General features: G+C 31.7%; 2 long non-coding RNA genes across 2 annotated transcripts; one reads left to right on the top strand and one right to left on the bottom strand.

Moving 5' to 3' along the window:
• On the bottom strand, positions 1-25557 carry LOC136270858 (uncharacterized). Its single transcript, XR_010708736.1, has 5 exons — positions 25508-25557; positions 10905-10967; positions 10442-10480; positions 10095-10139; positions 1-20 (listed from the first exon to the last, which is right to left on the bottom strand). It is a non-coding gene; the product is annotated as an uncharacterized lncRNA (long non-coding RNA).
• On the top strand, positions 11996-24144 carry LOC136270857 (uncharacterized). The gene is made up of 5 exons (XR_010708735.1): positions 11996-12114; positions 13176-13238; positions 13663-13701; positions 14004-14048; positions 24125-24144. It is a non-coding gene; the product is annotated as an uncharacterized lncRNA (long non-coding RNA).

Genomic DNA, 25557 nt, shown 5'->3' with positions numbered 1-25557 from the left:
CACCTGAGTCTGATGGTAGCCTGTGGAAGGAAATTATTTAAACATAAATGAATGCATGTAGAACAGTTTGACTTTCCTATATTTTCCCAAAGTATAATTAATCTTTTATGCGTGTTAAGACATATTCATGGTAAATAATATTTTTTAAAGGCCATTACCTATGGACACTAACTTTAATTATGAATACTTGCATATAGCCTAATACATGTATATACAAACATGAACATGCATTTGTATTTAATTCATTTATGTATACATATAATAGGAAATACAGCTTTGATGACCCTAATATGCATTATCAATGAATGATTTTTCTGCAAATACTTTCAGCTTAACCTATTTTTTTTTTAAAATGCACCATCACATCAATGTTGACTTTTTGTAGTGTTAAATGTGTATTGTACAATATTTACATTCCACGTATATTTTGCATGTAAAGCTACTGCAGATATAGCACCATAACACAGACATGGTACTAAAAGGTTAAATCACGAGTTTTAATTGTGACGTCACAAACGTTGAACGCTGATAAATACAACGTCACAAGCGAAAATCAAAGTTCACGCTTGTGGCTGTTACAGTGGCTCTTCCATTAATTGAAACTTACCCATAGGATAGTACAGTAATTTTGAGGTATAATTCGCATTTGCGTACAAGGCAAGAAGGTAAAAAATGTAAATATAAGCATTAAATCCTTATTTTTTGAAAGATATAGTCTCATAACTGTAACGGTGTGTGCAAACAAATTTTCATAACGCGCTAACGCGCGTTATTCAATTTGTATGCACACACCGTTGCAGTTATGAGACTATATCTTTCAAAAAATAAGGATTCAATACTTGATTATACAATTATAGCTTATAGGTTTAAATAACATGAACAAAAGTTGTTTTTTATTTTCCAAAATTATATTAAAAAAATTAAACGTTTTATTGACATTACTGGACATGATTTATTACATATTATCATGTATTTATTGACACCAAATTCTAAACTCTACATTGGTTTACTTGCAACTAATACATATTTTCCACTCTCATAAAAAGTACAAAATGATTCGTATAAAATAATTAAAAGCATATATCCTTCTTTCAACAATGAAATTATGATTTCGAAATGAACGTCCATAAATTAAGGTCAGACGACACGTTCCTCAATTTTAGATAACTTTTTCCAGGAATTTGTTAATGGTTTACTACTACTTTGACAAGCTTTCTTGCAAAAAATTAGGGTACCTTACCAGGCATTTCTGCAAAATACTAGAGTATGCAATTTCCTATATAATCTTCTTGAAAATACACTTGAATTGCTGATATAAAAATAAATAAATCTGCAGCAGAGCGAAATTCACTATATTAGAACTATATCTCCGCCAGGGCGGGGCTTTGAACTCACGACCTCTAAAACCTTTACGCTACTGGCAGTGAGCGGCCACGGTTCTAACCACTCGACCATCTAGATATTTAATCAAATCCACGTAAATTTTGATCATTTTAAAAGTAGTTATAAAATTAATATTTTTTATTGGAACTCTTCATTACGAGGAGATACAAAAAGATTCTCGAGGAACGTGTCGTCTGACCTTAAAAACAATTTTTTTTGGTAAAATTTCACTGAAGATGTCTATTCTTCTTGTTTTTATCAACACTGCCAATCATCTTTTAATCTTTAATATAAAAAGTAAAAATAGATTATAATATTAAAGCTGTTAATATATGTGTGTTACAATTTGTCTCTCTGGGCCTCATCAGTCAGGTAAGAGATCAAACTGTTACACTAAAAATTATCAAAAATTCCCTGATACCTTCCTGGTTCCGTTTAATAATATTAAAAAAAACAACCCTCCCCCCCTCCCCCCCCCCCCAATTCCAAATGCATATCAAATTATCATAATAAAACTTATTGGTAGATTTTAATAAATTCATTACTCTTTAAAATGATTTTATGCAACCAGGAAAGTTTCGGCCCATACTCTTATCTATCAGACAGAAAACATACACAAAAAGTGCACACCAATAACTGTATTTATCTCCATTTGGCTATAGACGTCTTAAAACTTATACATGTATCAATCTGTGTTATAAAGTCAAAGCATTTATCAACTTCTGGAAAAAAAGAAGCAACAATAGTGAATCTTTACATGTAGTCTTGAACTGTATAAGGGGCCTGGTTAGTAGGGAATTAACATAAATTAAACCTTAAACAATGTTAGTAAACTAACAAATCTGCATGCCAAATACGGGCAGGTGAAACTTATTTTTGTTTTTAACTGTTAACTTGGAGCACATTAAAATTTGGAAAAACAAGCTGCAACTCAGCACTGGTCTGTTCACCATTGCCAGTCTGCTACTGGACTGACATGATGCTGGTTACAGATGTCAACCATCTATCACAAACTTTTTAAACCATGAAAGATCAATACACATATATTATTCAAGTCAACACCTGCAGTTAAGTAACTAGAAATGAAAATAAAGTAATTATTTTCAACATTTGAACAAAAATAACACAAGAACAAAACAACAAGAATGGTAAACAAATGAAATGATAGACAAATCTGAAGAGAGAGAGAGAGTTCTAGTCTGTTGTAGTATTGTTTTGTCATCCTCCAGACCTTGCCGCCCACAAAGGAGATAACAACAAAATCTGGAGAGAGAAAAACCTACTATAGGTCATTTTCGTGTCACCTACATCAGTCTTATGTCATCCCTAAAAGCCAACAAAGATTTTATTCTACATTTGTACTGTTTTGACCACCTGTAAAAACTATATCTTGTGTTTTGCCATCACTTTGTTTAATTGTTATCTTCTTATTATATAAGGAAGGAGGAATTCTATACCAAGATGGTAGACCTTGAGCTGTAGTTGGATTTATAATTGGACCTTGACTTTGTGGTTGAAGAACAGTGGGTTCAGTAGTTGGAACTAGCCTTAAAGGTGGATATGGTGCTACAGAGGGACCTGACCTTTGACCTTGGGAATCACTGGGTTCTTGTTCCATCTCTTGATTAATTTTTCCTATTAACTGATCTTTTTCTTGTTGAGATGGTTTGCTCAGTGGTTTTTTAGTTTTTCTCCCAGGATTTTTATTTGTTGACCTAAAACGAGGCTGTAACACATTTTTAGCTACTGATGACATTTTTTCTGTTTTCTTAAACTCTTTGAGAGAGTTTGGAAGTTTTTCACATCCATTATTGGCAGAAATGATGTGATCTAATGCTGTAATTATGTTATCTAGCCTATGTTGCTGAACTAAGGGGCTATTATTGACCTGAGACATAATTTCATTCAGCCTATCTTGTATACCTCTAATCTTCATAGACTGTGAGTTGCTGGAGGCATAAGAGTTTTCCTGTGATGGACTTGTGACCGTTTTGCTTGTCTGAATACAAGTTTCTGACTTATCATCTGATTCACATCTGTTTCTATCCCAAAAGAGTAATGATTGGACCTTATGAATATGTTTACATATGTTTCCTTCACCATAGTCAAAACAGTTACAAACAAGAATATGCTGACACAAATCTACACATGGTACCTTTTTACACTTAGAGTAACAATGTTTTTCAGAACATTTTTTAGAATTTACAATAACTGTATATAAGCTGCCTTTTGACATAACTGAAAATGTGTTTTCATTAACTTGAGAAACTGAGGAATCTGAAATTTCAAAACTACTCTTGTGTCTATCAGCTGTCTGAATATTTTCGTCTGAAGGGATGCTAAATTTGCTAGCGGCCAAATGCTTGAAATACAAGTTGTTCTCTATCTGTAACAATGTTTCAAGAAGTATATCTATTCTACGATTTCGTTTCCCTTCAAAGTACACAGTTTTCAACTGATTATGAAAGCTTTCCAAAAACATGTTTGTATTTACCTTAGAATATTCACCAGTTCTAAAACACATTGCCCACTTTTCCTTTCTACACAAGTAAAAATCATTAATTTATTTAAGAAAAGCCTGGTTTGTGCACGATAATTTTTGCACTAAAATATCCAAGTATTTATCTAACAAAACTTTGGTTTTAGCATCCATTGCAGCACATAACAAACAATAAATTTCTGCTTGCTGTTCCCTATCTTTTATATATTGTTGAATTTTAAGACGCCAGTTTTTGTGAATGTGCCAAATACACAGGTAATGTTGCAGATCTGGTCCAAAAACACTCTTAGCTGCATTCCACCCAGCAATATCATCATCTGTCATCAAAATGTTTACTTTTGTTTGTGGAGATTTTCTTTTTACTGCATTTAGAAATAAAGATATAGCCTGCTCATTTTCTTTGTTGGAAATACAAAATGCAACCGGATATCCATGTCTAAATTCATCAATAACCAAAAGTGTAATTAACTTGAATGAATATATATTGGTCTTATGGGTGGAATCCATGCAAAGAATCATGGGGGCAAATTTTTCATACATATCTAGTTGTTGTTTAGTCATAATAGCCAGCATGAAGTCTTCCTTACTAAGTCCAGTTGTCTCGTCATCTACATTTTGTTGTTTAAACACTAAAACAGGATTAAACTTTTCTCTCTGTAAAGCATCTACTCTCAAATAAGTAGATGTAGCATCGTCACTATGTCTGATAACAGAAGGGTCAATTATTTTTTGCTTTAAGTTGTGAATTGTTTTTCTGTCAATCAAATGATAATGTTTCATGTCTGTCAAGTCGTCACGGTTGTTCCTGTCACTGAATTTCTCCCTAACCTTATCCAGAATTGTATTAATTGGAATTCTCTGTCTATCTTTGGAGTCATTAATACGTCTTTTGCCATCCCTATGACAAACAAGAGTGTACCTTTGAGAACCATCCTTATTGAGGGTTTTTGGTCGGTGCAAAACATATCTTGTATTTTTATTCAAAGATTCATCAGCCAAAAATTTTTCAAAAGTATTTACATTTTCAAAATTTAGATTTTCAATTTCGATTTCTGCCTCATGAGAACTTATTAAATGGCCAACTAGATCATCAACATGGAAAAATGATAAGTCACATGATGGAACAATGCATGACATTCTCCATTGATTTTCTTTTTCGTGCACATTCTTCACATGGCGGTTCAAGTTTGCCTTATCATGAAAAGTTTTTTTGCAAATTCTACACATATTTTTGAAAGAATTTTTTTGGTTGTCATGTGGGATTTTGTCATAGGAATGAACTGTCTTTAGATAGTCTGTCTGTCTTGGCAATTCCGGTGTTTGATTAGTATTCGTCTCTTGTGTTTTAGTTTTCAAAGAATCTAAATCAAACTTTTTGCATGCTGAGGGGTCTAAATTCCAATGATAAAAACTTTTTGCAGTTGAGGGCACAAATATTTCTTGATGGATAGGAATAGCCTCAGTCACGGTTTCATAATGTCCTCCCCCCGCTCTTGTCCAAACTAAATGAATCCTAGAAACTGAGTTGCTAAAGTCATGTTCTAATGTAACTATGTCTTGGTTGTCAACATCACCACCAACAGTAACTAAAACATTAATTCCTAATCTTCTAGATAAAGCCAATATTGACTCTTGTCCAGCAAATGTACCTAGTTGTCTAAGATTATTTAATTCCTGCTGAATTTCTGAATCCAACATTGAATTACCATTATCATGAAAAAAGAAATTTCTAAATAAGCCTAAATTTTGCTCTATCTCATTAATTGCAATATTCCTAAGCTCTTGGTGGTGATTTTGATTTCCAAAGAGTGCCAGACTAACAGACCGAAAAAGACAATTTCCGTCACCTATGATAGGTTGTCTATATAGTCCATAGGAAGCTAAATATTCGTCCTGTCGGGTTCTCTCTCGCTCAGAATTATCTACCACTTGCAAAATAACCTCATTATTATTAATACTACTAATTAGAGAGTCAGGATCCGAAATCTATAATAAAATATATGTACCATTATACACTGGCAAAATCATGCCTCAAAAATTTTTAATTTGTTAATTCAATGAAATTTCAGTAGACAAAATTGAATAAATTATACACAAAAACCATCACCAGAGTAAAACAACATCAAAATAATTTATGGTGGTGATGGGAATTGAACCCATGTCTATGACTTTCCATACACTACCATTAAAGAATTTAGAGATTAGTAGAACAATATTAGGGACCATCACCATAAAGAAGCAAATAATATATAAACATAGGTAATCAGAAATCACAACCCTCACTGAGACGAGGCATTACCTTTATGAGACCACCTTTATCATATTATATGAAATCATTCTTAATGATCTTGGTTATTCATGGTTACTGTTTTAACAAAATATCGTATATCATATGTTAAAAAAAATTGTATGATAATCATATGTTCATTTCATACAGTATTGAAAGATATTAATGATTATCAATACAATAATATATGATATTGCATGCTATGATACTAATATATATTACCATATAATACTGTAATAAATAATGATGTAACATGACATTGTAACATATGATATGACATTGTATCATGTTATACGTTATTGTATTTGATCACATAATACAATATCATAGTACATGATTACTTAAGAAATGAATTTAATTTCTACCTATGTTATACGATATAACAAAACTTGGAGCAGTTTATGATTTAAAAAGCCTAAATTGTTCCAAGTTATGTTATACTTGTATAAATAACTCGTATAACATATGTAGAAATTAAAATTATTCCTAAGGGGTTATAATTTAATTTTCTTCTATTTAAATCAAATAATAAAGCCCATTAATTAGTTTAAATATGATAATCTGTACAAAATTTAAACGTAACGTCAAGCAGATTAATACGTTTCGCATGCACATCGTATTGTGATGTAGGCAAGTTATGTTATACGATATATATATGAATTTGTTAAGTTAATCAAATGAGGCGTTACAATCAGAATTAAATTATGATAAAATATTGTATTATGTGACATAATATTATATCACATAATAAATCAAAATATTGTTACATATGATATTATATTTATATAATAGTGTTGTGTTGTGCATGTACTATGCCTAAATAGTAGTCAGGGTTTGATACATAGTGCACGAGCCGGAGGCGGAGCCGGAAACTCCCTTTCTCTGCAGAGATTTGAGCAAATTTCGGCGCTGCCATTTTGTTCTGCTCCAGACAAAACAATATGACTTCAATATTCTAAGGGCAACTACTCTAATTTTAAAGAATTTCAAAGGGCAACTACTCCAAATACTTTAAGAACTTACGGCATGCCGTTTATGTATTAAATACTATGAAATATCAAAATGAGTAAACGAAACGTCGGCCAGTGACGGCCATATTGCCTAATATTATTTCTCACAGAACAAATATAGAGATATATGAGCCAATCACGTGCTAAGTTTAAACCAATGAAAGTGTGACATTTCAGTCCAAGGGAAAACAATATATCATATGATACATTATTATATATATAGGATCTCTCATGATTTGCGATGGTATATGATTTTTATCCAACGAGTTGTGTGTTTTCTATCCCCGAGCCTTGGCAAGGGGATAGAAAACACACAACTCGTTGGATAAAAATCATATACCATCGCAAATCATGAGAGATTCTTTTTATCACATGTTTTACCAAGTATTTTGTTTATCCCAACTATTTCTGTAAAAATTGTGATTGTGAGCCGCACAACACATTATTTACAACACGTCAACAACGTTACGCATGGAATAAAAGTTCCTTGAAGTTTAACAAACAGACATTCATTTTTTAACATTTTTTTATGAATTCATGGCAAATAACTGAAACAACATTAAATGTTTCAAATTTATATCTCAACACCCCTCAACTGAATTAATTATTTACTTTTTCATTCTACGCCAATCAACCGTCTAAACCTACGTAATGATTAACTATGACGTCACGTGGCGTAAGAACACACAGTGGAATATCAAAAATTTATCCCATGAGTGATATCCACCGTATATTGGGATAAACATGTGATAAATTGCAATATCATATGAAACAATATCATGTGATAAAAAATATCCAATACAATATCTTATTAAACAATATTGTAACATAATTTACAATACTATACATCACAATATCATGATACAATATAATATCATATTAAACAAAAAATTGATACAATATCATATCATATAACCTTTTACAATATAATATACGATATAATATTGTATCATAAAAATATATGTGTATCATATCATAAAATACTATATCATAGGTATCATGTTATATCATTTAAGAACAAACACATCTATCAAGCAGGTTTGGGTGAGGAAGGAGATTTTTTTAGCATCCTTGAGAATGGAGATCAGGCTCTGCATCTGAAGCTGCCTTTGTGATTCATTTATATTCTAGTTCAATTACTTATGCAAGGTATTATCTAAAAAACATGTGACCTGTTCAAAAAAACTAAACCTCATCCAGCATCCGAAACCTATGGCTCTTATTCTGCATCCAAACCTGTCAGGTGCATCATCAGACACACCATCCATGCAAGTTTGGTGAAGTTAGGACGAGTAATAAGTCAGATACAATCATCAGAGGGCACCTGCTTCAAAAAGATTAACCAGCTCTAAATACCATAACCTCCTCCATCATATGAAACCTATGGCTCAGATTCAGCATTCAAGCCTGTCAGGCACATCAGTGTCATAAGATGCACCATCCATGCAAGTTTGGTGAAGTTACGACCAGTATTAACTAAGATATAATCATCAGAGGGCACCTGCTCCAAATGCTTTAACCTGCTTCAAAAACCTTAACCTCCTCCAGCATCTGAAATTCATGGCCCAGATTTAGCATCCAAGTCCATAAGTAGGTCCAGATGCATCATCCATGCAAGCTTGGTGGATATATGATAAGTAATAACTTAGATACAAGACCTACAACAACAAGTTTAATCAGGTCCGGACACCGACACCAGGGGCATAGCATAAGTTCCTCCCAACTTCATCTAAGTTAGCTAACTATAGGAAAATACCTTAATGAAATAGTCAAAATTTATGGATTTTTTCTTTAATTGATACTTAACAATTTTCAATCCTCAGCAATGTTCGATAACTCTAAATTAATTTGTACCATAAATCTGACTTTTATACAGACAATTTTAATTAGTATTTTACTGCTAATATAACCATCAGTCACACAACTACATGCATGGCGAAGTAGATCCACAGAGCACTCCCACTTATAAACCTGTTGGTATAGAGTTCTAGCCATTATTACTATTTTTAAAACTCAACTTGTTTCTTTAATCCATTATATCCATATCTTAAATAGGCAAATTTGCAATAACTTTGTAAAATGCATGGATACCATCTAAAAATTTCATTTTATATCATTTCAATATAAAGGTTGAAAGAAAAATATAATTTTTATGATGAAAAAAATTCTTTGTTTTGGGGTTTTTTTTAGAACTAAACTTTATTTACTTTACAATGATTGATGAGCAAGTTCTGCAACTTATATCAATATTAATTTGTTGACAATGAGCTTCCTTAAAACAGCAGAAAATCACTATATCATGATGTATAAGAAGTATTATAAGTCAAATTAGCAACAAAAAAATTGTAATTTGGGATAAAACAATAGGCCAATGTGTTTTAAGTGAACAAAGTCAGGAGTTAGGACAGACAGATGGACAAATACTAGAACTAAAGCGATCAGAATAGCCCAGTTGAGCTTACAGCTCAGGTGAGGTTAAAGTCTATGATTCTATGGAGAAGTTTTCAAGTTTTATATGACAAAAAAATTGACTACAGACAGACAGGTTGATTCCAATATACTCCACTAAAATTTGTTTGTAGGAGCATTAAAACATTGGTAACAATACATAACCTGAGGGACTCAGGTAATATTTTAATTTAAAAGAGCAACAAACGCTGAACAAAAAGTGATCAGAAAGCCCACAGAACCTTGTCACAAGTATACTGTACATATATATATATATCAATGTACGATTTATTTGGACTATGGTTTTTGAAATATATCAGGATGATATCACAATTGTTTAATGAAATAAGTTATTTTTGCATTAATGTCTACGCCATTTTTGCAAAATAGCAAATTATTCCATCAAGTTTCATTGTTTCAATAATCCTGATATAAAATCATGAACATGCAAAACTGTAATACTCACCTGTGTTGATCTATTCATAGGGAAATCTTCAGCAGGCCTATCTGTCTATTAAGTAAATATGGAAGAATAATAAGAATACTGGATACATGTAGTTTATGCTACACAATGACTCATTTGTATTTTTTAAAATAATTTTTTTAAAAATCTTATCTGTTTGTAAACTAGTGTTTTGAAAGAACTAGTAAAGGAGAGAAAATCTAAATAAAAATATATCAATACAATATTAACATGCAGCATAGAAATCAAGACAATACACATTTAAAACTCAATCAGGAGAAAGATTTACACAGATTATGTTTATATGACTTTAAATTTTAGCTGATGGGATAGGGGTGCATGTAACAAACCTCTGGTAGAATTTCCTGCAATGACCCCATTCCAGTATTCTGTAATAAAAGTAGTCCAAGTAGTAGAGTTATAGATACAAAATAAGAGAGACACACATACTTTAAGCCTTAGGAAATAAAACCAATGTAAATAAATTCTCTTGGATAAAAACTTGATAAGATACAAGTCAAGTTAATACTATCAATGTAAACGTTTAAAATTATTATTTATAACTTATAATTACTGGTATGTTTGACAGTAAACTGTCATCCTATCAGGTTAATTAATTATGTTATTAATGATAATATTATTTTAACCAGACAGTTTATTGTCAGAAAACGAAGCTTTTAATTTTGTATTAGAACACTACTGACTAGATTTAAGTATAAAACTGGCAGATATGAGGCCACTTGAACACTTTATACTTGTTATGACAAGGAATAAGAATATACAGATTTAGTATTGAATAATTCTAATACATACAGGCAAAAAGAAGCCTCCACTGCCTTCCATCATTCCGTCCACTGTAACTATCTGGAATACTACCTATTAAACAGTATTTTTTAAATATTTAAAGACAACAATAAGTGACGAGGCACAAACACACTCTGGTCCCATTTTATTTGGCAGGTTACAAGACCGTACAACTGTGAACTTGAGACAGCAACCCTTCAGAGATATATTAACTGTTTGATGTATACCATGTTATACAATTACATATTGATAGGAGATTCCCAGTAATGTGAAATGATTATGATAAATGAATAATAAAACTATGAAGTGAAAGCCACTTTTGATTGTAATTAACTTCCTATTCTCTGTCCCAAGATATTTTGGATTCACGTTTGGCTTAATTGTTTGATATTTATAAATACCTCAGGATCCAAACGATGTTCATTCAAAAGTATGAAAAATTTCCAAGATTTCTCAGTCAAAACGCCCCTGTTAGCTTATCAGGTTTCAATACAATGCTAAAAAATGTGATGTCTACGGAGATTTTGCATTGCAGCAAGCCCGGATGATAACGTTGAAATATTGCGCGATGTATTCCGAGTGTATTCCGAATGGAGAAAAGATGTAAACATTCCCCATTATAAATCTCCGTAAGGAATCTGTTTTCGTTCCTGTGAATTTTTCCGAGTGAAAGATGATAATGTGTCAATGAAATTATCTTGGAAAATATCCCTTTCAACTATTTCAATTGCACTTCTTTCACAGGTAAGTGTATTTCTATTAAAATTCGTCCAAACGTGAATCCAAAATATCTTGGGACAGAGTATAGAGACAAATACTCTGTACAATCACAGGCCTCTTAATTTCTATAAATAAGCAGATAAATGTAGAAGAGAAAGATAATCATATATACCCTATCTATATATAAATACAAATACAGATAGGGTATAAATACTTCTCTTCTCCTACATTAAGCAGCTTATTACCATTTATATGTTTCTCGAGACCCACGGTCGCTTCGTAAAACTTATTTCATTGAAACTACATTGTTTAACTGATATACGTACAATTTATCATCATTAAAAGATAGTGTAAAGCTTGATTCGAATCTTACTATCTGCAACCTTAGGACTAGGCTAATGCGCATGCCCATAAACTGGTTCATTCGCATATCTCTTCTACTTTCAACATGGCGCCAGCTATGAAGTTGCAAAGATTTGAAGTGATGATTTTCTTGATGGTTAGTTATTTATCTCAATTGTTTATAGATTTAATTGAACAAAAACATTAAAACAAGCTTTACACTATCTTTTAATGATGATAAATTGTACGTATATCAGTTAAACAATGTAGTTTCAATGAAATAAGTTTTACGAAGCGACCGTGGGTCTCGAGAAACATATAAATGGTAATAAGCTGCTTAATGTAGGAGAAGAGAAGTATTTATACCCTATCTGTATTTGTATTTATATATAGATAGGGTATATATGATTATCTTTCTCTTCTACATTTATCTGCTTATTTATAGAAATTAAGAGGCCTGTGATTGTACAGAGTATTTGTCTCTATACTCTGTCCCAAGATATTTTGGATTCACGTTTGGACGAATTTTAATAGAAATACACTTACCTGTGAAAGAAGTGCAATTGAAATAGTTGAAAGGGATATTTTCCAAGATAATTTCATTGACACATTATCATCTTTCACTCGGAAAAATTCACAGGAACGAAAACAGATTCCTTACGGAGATTTATAATGGGGAATGTTTACATCTTTTCTCCATTCGGAATACACTCGGAATACATCGCGCAATATTTCAACGTTATCATCCGGGCTTGCTGCAATGCAAAATCTCCGTAGACATCACATTTTTTAGCATTGTATTGAAACCTGATAAGCTAACAGGGGCGTTTTGACTGAGAAATCTTGGAAATTTTTCATACTTTTGAATGAACATCGTTTGGATCCTGAGGTATTTATAAATATCAAACAATTAAGCCAAACGTGAATCCAAAATATCTTGGGACAGAGTATAGGAAGTTAATTACAATCAAAAGTGGCTTTCACTTCATAGTTTTATTATTCATTTATCATAATCATTTCACATTACTGGGAATCTCCTATCAATATGTAATTGTATAACATGGTATACATCAAACAGTTAATATATCTCTGAAGGGTTGCTGTCTCAAGGTCACAGTTGTACGGTCTTGTAACCTGCCAAATAAAATGGGACCAGAGTGTGTTTGTGCCTCGTCACTTATTGTTGTCTTTAAATATTTAAAAAATACTGTTTAATAGGTAGTATTCCAGATAGTTACAGTGGACGGAATGATGGAAGGCAGTGGAGGCTTCTTTTTGCCTGTATGTATTAGAATTATTCAATACTAAATCTGTATATTCTTATTCCTTGTCATAACAAGTATAAAGTGTTCAAGTGGCCTCATATCTGCCAGTTTTATACTTAAATCTAGTCAGTAGTGTTCTAATACAAAATTAAAAGCTTCGTTTTCTGACAATAAACTGTCTGGTTAAAATAATATTATCATTAATAACATAATTAATTAACCTGATAGGATGACAGTTTACTGTCAAACATACCAGTAATTATAAGTTATAAATAATAATTTTAAACGTTTACATTGATAGTATTAACTTGACTTGTATCTTATCAAGTTTTTATCCAAGAGAATTTATTTACATTGGTTTTATTTCCTAAGGCTTAAAGTATGTGTGTCTCTCTTATTTTGTATCTATAACTCTACTACTTGGACTACTTTTATTACAGAATACTGGAATGGGGTCATTGCAGGAAATTCTACCAGAGGTTTGTTACATGCAACCCTATCCCATCAGCTAAAATTTAAAGTCATATAAACATAATCTGTGTAAATCTTTCTCCTGATTGAGTTTTAAATGTGTATTGTCTTGATTTCTATGCTGCATGTTAATATTGTATTGATATATTTTTATTTAGATTTTCTCTCCTTTACTAGTTCTTTCAAAACACTAGTTTACAAACAGATAAGATTTTTAAAAAAATTATTTTAAAAAATACAAATGAGTCATTGTGTAGCATAAACTACATGTATCCAGTATTCTTATTATTCTTCCATATTTACTTAATAGACAGATAGGCCTGCTGAAGATTTCCCTATGAATAGATCAACACAGGTGAGTATTACAGTTTTGCATGTTCATGATTTTATATCAGGATTATTGAAACAATGAAACTTGATGGAATAATTTGCTATTTTGCAAAAATGGCGTAGACATTAATGCAAAAATAACTTATTTCATTAAACAATTGTGATATCATCCTGATATATTTCAAAAACCATAGTCCAAATAAATCGTACATTGATATATATATATATATGTACAGTATACTTGTGACAAGGTTCTGTGGGCTTTCTGATCACTTTTTGTTCAGCGTTTGTTGCTCTTTTAAATTAAAATATTACCTGAGTCCCTCAGGTTATGTATTGTTACCAATGTTTTAATGCTCCTACAAACAAATTTTAGTGGAGTATATTGGAATCAACCTGTCTGTCTGTAGTCAATTTTTTTGTCATATAAAACTTGAAAACTTCTCCATAGAATCATAGACTTTAACCTCACCTGAGCTGTAAGCTCAACTGGGCTATTCTGATCGCTTTAGTTCTAGTATTTGTCCATCTGTCTGTCCTAACTCCTGACTTTGTTCACTTAAAACACATTGGCCTATTGTTTTATCCCAAATTACAATTTTTTTGTTGCTAATTTGACTTATAATACTTCTTATACATCATGATATAGTGATTTTCTGCTGTTTTAAGGAAGCTCATTGTCAACAAATTAATATTGATATAAGTTGCAGAACTTGCTCATCAATCATTGTAAAGTAAATAAAGTTTAGTTCTAAAAAAAACCCCAAAACAAAGAATTTTTTTCATCATAAAAATTATATTTTTCTTTCAACCTTTATATTGAAATGATATAAAATGAAATTTTTAGATGGTATCCATGCATTTTACAAAGTTATTGCAAATTTGCCTATTTAAGATATGGATATAATGGATTAAAGAAACAAGTTGAGTTTTAAAAATAGTAATAATGGCTAGAACTCTATACCAACAGGTTTATAAGTGGGAGTGCTCTGTGGATCTACTTCGCCATGCATGTAGTTGTGTGACTGATGGTTATATTAGCAGTAAAATACTAATTAAAATTGTCTGTATAAAAGTCAGATTTATGGTACAAATTAATTTAGAGTTATCGAACATTGCTGAGGATTGAAAATTGTTAAGTATCAATTAAAGAAAAAATCCATAAATTTTGACTATTTCATTAAGGTATTTTCCTATAGTTAGCTAACTTAGATGAAGTTGGGAGGAACTTATGCTATGCCCCTGGTGTCGGTGTCCGGACCTGATTAAACTTGTTGTTGTAGGTCTTGTATCTAAGTTATTACTTATCATATATCCACCAAGCTTGCATGGATGATGCATCTGGACCTACTTATGGACTTGGATGCTAAATCTGGGCCATGAATTTCAGATGCTGGAGGAGGTTAAGGTTTTTGAAGCAGGTTAAAGCATTTGGAGCAGGTGCCCTCTGATGATTATATCTTAGTTAATACTGGTCGTAACTTCACCAAACTTGCATGGATGGTGCATCTTATGACACTGATGTGCCTGACAGGCTTGAATGCTGAATCTGAGCCATAGGTTTCATATGATGGAGGAGGTTATGGTATTTAGAGCTGGTTAATCTTTTTGAAGCAGGTGCCCTCTGATGATTGTATCTGACTTATTACTCGTCCTAACTTCACCAAACTTGCATGGATGGTGTGTCTGATGATGCACCTGACAGGTTTGGATGCAGAATAAGAGCCATAGGTTTCGGATGCTGGATGAGGTTTAGTTTTTTTGAACAGGTCACATGTTTTTTAGATAATACCTTGCATAAGTAATTGAACTAGAATATAAATGAATCACAAAGGCAGCTTCAGATGCAGAGCCTGATCTCCATTCTCAAGGATGCTAAAAAAATCTCCTTCCTCACCCAAACCTGCTTGATAGATGTGTTTGTTCTTAAATGATATAACATGATACCTATGATATAGTATTTTATGATATGATACACATATATTTTTATGATACAATATTATATCGTATATTATATTGTAAAAGGTTATATGATATGATATTGTATCAATTTTTTGTTTAATATGATATTATATTGTATCATGATATTGTGATGTATAGTATTGTAAATTATGTTACAATATTGTTTAATAAGATATTGTATTGGATATTTTTTATCACATGATATTGTTTCATATGATATTGCAATTTATCACATGTTTATCCCAATATACGGTGGATATCACTCATGGGATAAATTTTTGATATTCCACTGTGTGTTCTTACGCCACGTGACGTCATAGTTAATCATTACGTAGGTTTAGACGGTTGATTGGCGTAGAATGAAAAAGTAAATAATTAATTCAGTTGAGGGGTGTTGAGATATAAATTTGAAACATTTAATGTTGTTTCAGTTATTTGCCATGAATTCATAAAAAAATGTTAAAAAATGAATGTCTGTTTGTTAAACTTCAAGGAACTTTTATTCCATGCGTAACGTTGTTGACGTGTTGTAAATAATGTGTTGTGCGGCTCACAATCACAATTTTTACAGAAATAGTTGGGATAAACAAAATACTTGGTAAAACATGTGATAAAAAGAATCTCTCATGATTTGCGATGGTATATGATTTTTATCCAACGAGTTGTGTGTTTTCTATCCCCTTGCCAAGGCTCGGGGATAGAAAACACACAACTCGTTGGATAAAAATCATATACCATCGCAAATCATGAGAGATCCTATATATATAATAATGTATCATATGATATATTGTTTTCCCTTGGACTGAAATGTCACACTTTCATTGGTTTAAACTTAGCACGTGATTGGCTCATATATCTCTATATTTGTTCTGTGAGAAATAATATTAGGCAATATGGCCGTCACTGGCCGACGTTTCGTTTACTCATTTTGATATTTCATAGTATTTAATACATAAACGGCATGCCGTAAGTTCTTAAAGTATTTGGAGTAGTTGCCCTTTGAAATTCTTTAAAATTAGAGTAGTTGCCCTTAGAATATTGAAGTCATATTGTTTTGTCTGGAGCAGAACAAAATGGCAGCGCCGAAATTTGCTCAAATCTCTGCAGAGAAAGGGAGTTTCCGGCTCCGCCTCCGGCTCGTGCACTATGTATCAAACCCTGACTACTATTTAGGCATAGTACATGCACAACACAACACTATTATATAAATATAATATCATATGTAACAATATTTTGATTTATTATGTGATATAATATTATGTCACATAATACAATATTTTATCATAATTTAATTCTGATTGTAACGCCTCATTTGATTAACTTAACAAATTCATATATATATCGTATAACATAACTTGCCTACATCACAATACGATGTGCATGCGAAACGTATTAATCTGCTTGACGTTACGTTTAAATTTTGTACAGATTATCATATTTAAACTAATTAATGGGCTTTATTATTTGATTTAAATAGAAGAAAATTAAATTATAACCCCTTAGGAATAATTTTAATTTCTACATATGTTATACGAGTTATTTATACAAGTATAACATAACTTGGAACAATTTAGGCTTTTTAAATCATAAACTGCTCCAAGTTTTGTTATATCGTATAACATAGGTAGAAATTAAATTCATTTCTTAAGTAATCATGTACTATGATATTGTATTATGTGATCAAATACAATAACGTATAACATGATACAATGTCATATCATATGTTACAATGTCATGTTACATCATTATTTATTACAGTATTATATGGTAATATATATTAGTATCATAGCATGCAATATCATATATTATTGTATTGATAATCATTAATATCTTACAATACTGTATGAAATGAACATATGATTATCATACAATTTTTTTTAACATATGATATACGATATTTTGTTAAAACAGTAACCATGAATAACCAAGATCATTAAGAATGATTTCATATAATATGATAAAGGTGGTCTCATAAAGGTAATGCCTCGTCTCAGTGAGGGTTGTGATTTCTGATTACCTATGTTTATATATTATTTGCTTCTTTATGGTGATGGTCCCTAATATTGTTCTACTAATCTCTAAATTCTTTAATGGTAGTGTATGGAAAGTCATAGACATGGGTTCAATTCCCATCACCACCATAAATTATTTTGATGTTGTTTTACTCTGGTGATGGTTTTTGTGTATAATTTATTCAATTTTGTCTACTGAAATTTCATTGAATTAACAAATTAAAAATTTTTGAGGCATGATTTTGCCAGTGTATAATGGTACATATATTTTATTATAGATTTCGGATCCTGACTCTCTAATTAGTAGTATTAATAATAATGAGGTTATTTTGCAAGTGGTAGATAATTCTGAGCGAGAGAGAACCCGACAGGACGAATATTTAGCTTCCTATGGACTATATAGACAACCTATCATAGGTGACGGAAATTGTCTTTTTCGGTCTGTTAGTCTGGCACTCTTTGGAAATCAAAATCACCACCAAGAGCTTAGGAATATTGCAATTAATGAGATAGAGCAAAATTTAGGCTTATTTAGAAATTTCTTTTTTCATGATAATGGTAATTCAATGTTGGATTCAGAAATTCAGCAGGAATTAAATAATCTTAGACAACTAGGTACATTTGCTGGACAAGAGTCAATATTGGCTTTATCTAGAAGATTAGGAATTAATGTTTTAGTTACTGTTGGTGGTGATGTTGACAACCAAGACATAGTTACATTAGAACATGACTTTAGCAACTCAGTTTCTAGGATTCATTTAGTTTGGACAAGAGCGGGGGGAGGACATTATGAAACCGTGACTGAGGCTATTCCTATCCATCAAGAAATATTTGTGCCCTCAACTGCAAAAAGTTTTTATCATTGGAATTTAGACCCCTCAGCATGCAAAAAGTTTGATTTAGATTCTTTGAAAACTAAAACACAAGAGACGAATACTAATCAAACACCGGAATTGCCAAGACAGACAGACTATCTAAAGACAGTTCATTCCTATGACAAAATCCCACATGACAACCAAAAAAATTCTTTCAAAAATATGTGTAGAATTTGCAAAAAAACTTTTCATGATAAGGCAAACTTGAACCGCCATGTGAAGAATGTGCACGAAAAAGAAAATCAATGGAGAATGTCATGCATTGTTCCATCATGTGACTTATCATTTTTCCATGTTGATGATCTAGTTGGCCATTTAATAAGTTCTCATGAGGCAGAAATCGAAATTGAAAATCTAAATTTTGAAAATGTAAATACTTTTGAAAAATTTTTGGCTGATGAATCTTTGAATAAAAATACAAGATATGTTTTGCACCGACCAAAAACCCTCAATAAGGATGGTTCTCAAAGGTACACTCTTGTTTGTCATAGGGATGGCAAAAGACGTATTAATGACTCCAAAGATAGACAGAGAATTCCAATTAATACAATTCTGGATAAGGTTAGGGAGAAATTCAGTGACAGGAACAACCGTGACGACTTGACAGACATGAAACATTATCATTTGATTGACAGAAAAACAATTCACAACTTAAAGCAAAAAATAATTGACCCTTCTGTTATCAGACATAGTGACGATGCTACATCTACTTATTTGAGAGTAGATGCTTTACAGAGAGAAAAGTTTAATCCTGTTTTAGTGTTTAAACAACAAAATGTAGATGACGAGACAACTGGACTTAGTAAGGAAGACTTCATGCTGGCTATTATGACTAAACAACAACTAGATATGTATGAAAAATTTGCCCCCATGATTCTTTGCATGGATTCCACCCATAAGACCAATATATATTCATTCAAGTTAATTACACTTTTGGTTATTGATGAATTTAGACATGGATATCCGGTTGCATTTTGTATTTCCAACAAAGAAAATGAGCAGGCTATATCTTTATTTCTAAATGCAGTAAAAAGAAAATCTCCACAAACAAAAGTAAACATTTTGATGACAGATGATGATATTGCTGGGTGGAATGCAGCTAAGAGTGTTTTTGGACCAGATCTGCAACATTACCTGTGTATTTGGCACATTCACAAAAACTGGCGTCTTAAAATTCAACAATATATAAAAGATAGGGAACAGCAAGCAGAAATTTATTGTTTGTTATGTGCTGCAATGGATGCTAAAACCAAAGTTTTGTTAGATAAATACTTGGATATTTTAGTGCAAAAATTATCGTGCACAAACCAGGCTTTTCTTAAATATATTAATGATTTTTACTTGTGTAGAAAGGAAAAGTGGGCAATGTGTTTTAGAACTGGTGAATATTCTAAGGTAAATACAAACATGTTTTTGGAAAGCTTTCATAATCAGTTGAAAACTGTGTACTTTGAAGGGAAACGAAATCGTAGAATAGATATACTTCTTGAAACATTGTTACAGATAGAGAACAACTTGTATTTCAAGCATTTGGCCGCTAGCAAATTTAGCATCCCTTCAGACGAAAATATTCAGACAGCTGATAGACACAAGAGTAGTTTTGAAATTTCAGATTCCTCAGTTTCTCAAGTTAATGAAAACACATTTTCAGTTATGTCAAAAGGCAGCTTATATACAGTTATTGTAAATTCTAAAAAATGTTCTGAAAAACATTGTTACTCTAAGTGTAAAAAGGTACCATGTGTAGATTTGTGTCAGCATATTCTTGTTTGTAACTGTTTTGACTATGGTGAAGGAAACATATGTAAACATATTCATAAGGTCCAATCATTACTCTTTTGGGATAGAAACAGATGTGAATCAGATGATAAGTCAGAAACTTGTATTCAGACAAGCAAAACGGTCACAAGTCCATCACAGGAAAACTCTTATGCCTCCAGCAACTCACAGTCTATGAAGATTAGAGGTATACAAGATAGGCTGAATGAAATTATGTCTCAGGTCAATAATAGCCCCTTAGTTCAGCAACATAGGCTAGATAACATAATTACAGCATTAGATCACATCATTTCTGCCAATAATGGATGTGAAAAACTTCCAAACTCTCTCAAAGAGTTTAAGAAAACAGAAAAAATGTCATCAGTAGCTAAAAATGTGTTACAGCCTCGTTTTAGGTCAACAAATAAAAATCCTGGGAGAAAAACTAAAAAACCACTGAGCAAACCATCTCAACAAGAAAAAGATCAGTTAATAGGAAAAATTAATCAAGAGATGGAACAAGAACCCAGTGATTCCCAAGGTCAAAGGTCAGGTCCCTCTGTAGCACCATATCCACCTTTAAGGCTAGTTCCAACTACTGAACCCACTGTTCTTCAACCACAAAGTCAAGGTCCAATTATAAATCCAACTACAGCTCAAGGTCTACCATCTTGGTATAGAATTCCTCCTTCCTTATATAATAAGAAGATAACAATTAAACAAAGTGATGGCAAAACACAAGATATAGTTTTTACAGGTGGTCAAAACAGTACAAATGTAGAATAAAATCTTTGTTGGCTTTTAGGGATGACATAAGACTGATGTAGGTGACACGAAAATGACCTATAGTAGGTTTTTCTCTCTCCAGATTTTGTTGTTATCTCCTTTGTGGGCGGCAAGGTCTGGAGGATGACAAAACAATACTACAACAGACTAGAACTCTCTCTCTCTCTTCAGATTTGTCTATCATTTCATTTGTTTACCATTCTTGTTGTTTTGTTCTTGTGTTATTTTTGTTCAAATGTTGAAAATAATTACTTTATTTTCATTTCTAGTTACTTAACTGCAGGTGTTGACTTGAATAATATATGTGTATTGATCTTTCATGGTTTAAAAAGTTTGTGATAGATGGTTGACATCTGTAACCAGCATCATGTCAGTCCAGTAGCAGACTGGCAATGGTGAACAGACCAGTGCTGAGTTGCAGCTTGTTTTTCCAAATTTTAATGTGCTCCAAGTTAACAGTTAAAAACAAAAATAAGTTTCACCTGCCCGTATTTGGCATGCAGATTTGTTAGTTTACTAACATTGTTTAAGGTTTAATTTATGTTAATTCCCTACTAACCAGGCCCCTTATACAGTTCAAGACTACATGTAAAGATTCACTATTGTTGCTTCTTTTTTTCCAGAAGTTGATAAATGCTTTGACTTTATAACACAGATTGATACATGTATAAGTTTTAAGACGTCTATAGCCAAATGGAGATAAATACAGTTATTGGTGTGCACTTTTTGTGTATGTTTTCTGTCTGATAGATAAGAGTATGGGCCGAAACTTTCCTGGTTGCATAAAATCATTTTAAAGAGTAATGAATTTATTAAAATCTACCAATAAGTTTTATTATGATAATTTGATATGCATTTGGAATTGGGGGGGGGGGGAGGGGGGGAGGGTTGTTTTTTTTAATATTATTAAACGGAACCAGGAAGGTATCAGGGAATTTTTGATAATTTTTAGTGTAACAGTTTGATCTCTTACCTGACTGATGAGGCCCAGAGAGACAAATTGTAACACACATATATTAACAGCTTTAATATTATAATCTATTTTTACTTTTTATATTAAAGATTAAAAGATGATTGGCAGTGTTGATAAAAACAAGAAGAATAGACATCTTCAGTGAAATTTTACCAAAAAAAATTGTTTTTAAGGTCAGACGACACGTTCCTCGAGAATCTTTTTGTATCTCCTCGTAATGAAGAGTTCCAATAAAAAATATTAATTTTATAACTACTTTTAAAATGATCAAAATTTACGTGGATTTGATTAAATATCTAGATGGTCGAGTGGTTAGAACCGTGGCCGCTCACTGCCAGTAGCGTAAAGGTTTTAGAGGTCGTGAGTTCAAAGCCCCGCCCTGGCGGAGATATAGTTCTAATATAGTGAATTTCGCTCTGCTGCAGATTTATTTATTTTTATATCAGCAATTCAAGTGTATTTTCAAGAAGATTATATAGGAAATTGCATACTCTAGTATTTTGCAGAAATGCCTGGTAAGGTACCCTAATTTTTTGCAAGAAAGCTTGTCAAAGTAGTAGTAAACCATTAACAAATTCCTGGAAAAAGTTATCTAAAATTGAGGAACGTGTCGTCTGACCTTAATTTATGGACGTTCATTTCGAAATCATAATTTCATTGTTGAAAGAAGGATATATGCTTTTAATTATTTTATACGAATCATTTTGTACTTTTTATGAGAGTGGAAAATATGTATTAGTTGCAAGTAAACCAATGTAGAGTTTAGAATTTGGTGTCAATAAATACATGATAATATGTAATAAATCATGTCCAGTAATGTCAATAAAACGTTTAATTTTTTTAATATAATTTTGGAAAATAAAAAACAACTTTTGTTCATGTTATTTAAACCTATAAGCTATAATTGTATAATCAAGTATTGAATCCTTATTTTTTGAAAGATATAGTCTCATAACTGCAACGGTGTGTGCATACAAATTGAATAACGCGCGTTAGCGCGTTATGAAAATTTGTTTGCACACACCGTTACAGTTATGAGACTATATCTTTCAAAAAATAAGGATTTAATGCTTATATTTACATTTTTTACCTTCTTGCCTTGTACGCAAATGCGAATTATACCTCAAAATTACTGTACTATCCTATGGGTAAGTTTCAATTAATGGAAGAGCCACTGTAACAGCCACAAGCGTGAACTTTGATTTTCGCTTGTGACGTTGTATTTATCAGCGTTCAACGTTTGTGACGTCACAATTAAAACTCGTGATTTAACCTTTTAGTACCATGTCTGTGTTATGGTGCTATATCTGCAGTAGCTTTACATGCAAAATATACGTGGAATGTAAATATTGTACAATACACATTTAACACTACAAAAAGTCAACATTGATGTGATGGTGCATTTTAAAAAAAAAATAGGTTAAGCTGAAAGTATTTGCAGAAAAATCATTCATTGATAATGCATATTAGGGTCATCAAAGCTGTATTTCCTATTATATGTATACATAAATGAATTAAATACAAATGCATGTTCATGTTTGTATATACATGTATTAGGCTATATGCAAGTATTCATAATTAAAGTTAGTGTCCATAGGTAATGGCCTTTAAAAAATATTATTTACCATGAATATGTCTTAACACGCATAAAAGATTAATTATACTTTGGGAAAATATAGGAAAGTCAAACTGTTCTACATGCATTCATTTATGTTTAAATAATTTCCTTCCACAGGCTACCATCAGACTCAGGTGATCATCTCAATCATCTGAATAAAAAATATTGCATTGTGAAGAGTTACCCATAGTTTGTTTGAGAATAATGCCATACTTTGTCCTATTTATCATATGAATAAATTTATTGTTATGATATGCATATCATTATACATATCATATTGGTAATGTTCTCAGAATTGTAAGTTCAGAGACAAGAGAAATAAACCAATCACAAGCTGTGATACATCATAACCACATCTTACTTTGAGAAGATCTGGATTATCCCGGCAAGATTAAAAGAAGAGATAATATATTTGATCAGAATGACAAAGTGTTGAATAAGTCTAATGAGTGCTCTTTGGAGGCTGATGATGTAATATCTGAAATTTTTAATCTTTTATGATCCAATGTGTCAGATATTCTGATACATCATCAAATTGTTATTTCAAATTCTTCTGCAGATAGAGAAAATAACAATATTAAAGAGTATGAAGGTGGCAATATATTGCAGAAAAAAATACATAGCCCACATTATTTTTTTCTGCAATGATTGCTACCTTTATAGCCCACATGAATCGTCAAAGAAAAAAATGTTTATTTATAGGTAGACTTAGGTAACTGCTATACTTTATACATATCGTCAAACATTGTTATACATGTTATATATTACTTTAATTTCTTTGCCAGAAAATATTTTTATTCTTGTAATACTTTTATTTTAAATTACAATGCCCAGCCCCCTTAATAAAATGGTGCGATATGCTACATGTATATCCATAACATTTTTTTAATAGATCATACATGTAAACAAACCGAGCACAATGTTTCTTTTTAATAAGTCAATGATATACAGTAAAACACGGTTATAGCGAACACGCTTATAATGAATTGACGCTTACAGCGAAGTGATTTTCATTCCCTGTGACTTTATTTCATGTTGTAAACTTGACGGATATAACGAATTACGCTTATAACGAAGTACAATTGCCCGTCCCTAGGACTTCGTTATAAGCGTGTTTTACTGTATTTGTAATGTCATCAAATTCCAAATATATTTTATGTTTGTTATACACCCTGTGGGTTCATTATTTGAAATAAATATCTTATTCTTCATTCTACTTGTTAATTTATAAGGAATGTATGTGTATGCACGAGTCCCTTATCAAAATTAAGCCTTATAAACATAATAATATTTCTTGCGATGCTTACGTTTATGCAAGGATGAATGTACCATGTATACGTCCCTGGTTTATGCTTACGTTATAAATATTACAAGTTCAGGGTCATTCGAGATCGAAAAGGGTACACTATATAGATCACGGTGTTACCAACAATGTTTATTTATTATTTAAGATAAGGTTTATGTGTAATATATCATTAAAATGGATGTAGCATAACATACCGACATACTCTCGATTCTATCTGAACAAACTCGAACTACAGGATGTTTAC

This window comes from Magallana gigas, chromosome 8, assembly GCF_963853765.1.
Source record: "Magallana gigas chromosome 8, xbMagGiga1.1, whole genome shotgun sequence".
Classification (NCBI taxonomy): domain Eukaryota; kingdom Metazoa; phylum Mollusca; class Bivalvia; order Ostreida; family Ostreidae; genus Magallana; species Magallana gigas.
Note: the sequence above shows the minus strand (reverse complement) of the source record. Positions and strands in the feature narration are given on the sequence as shown.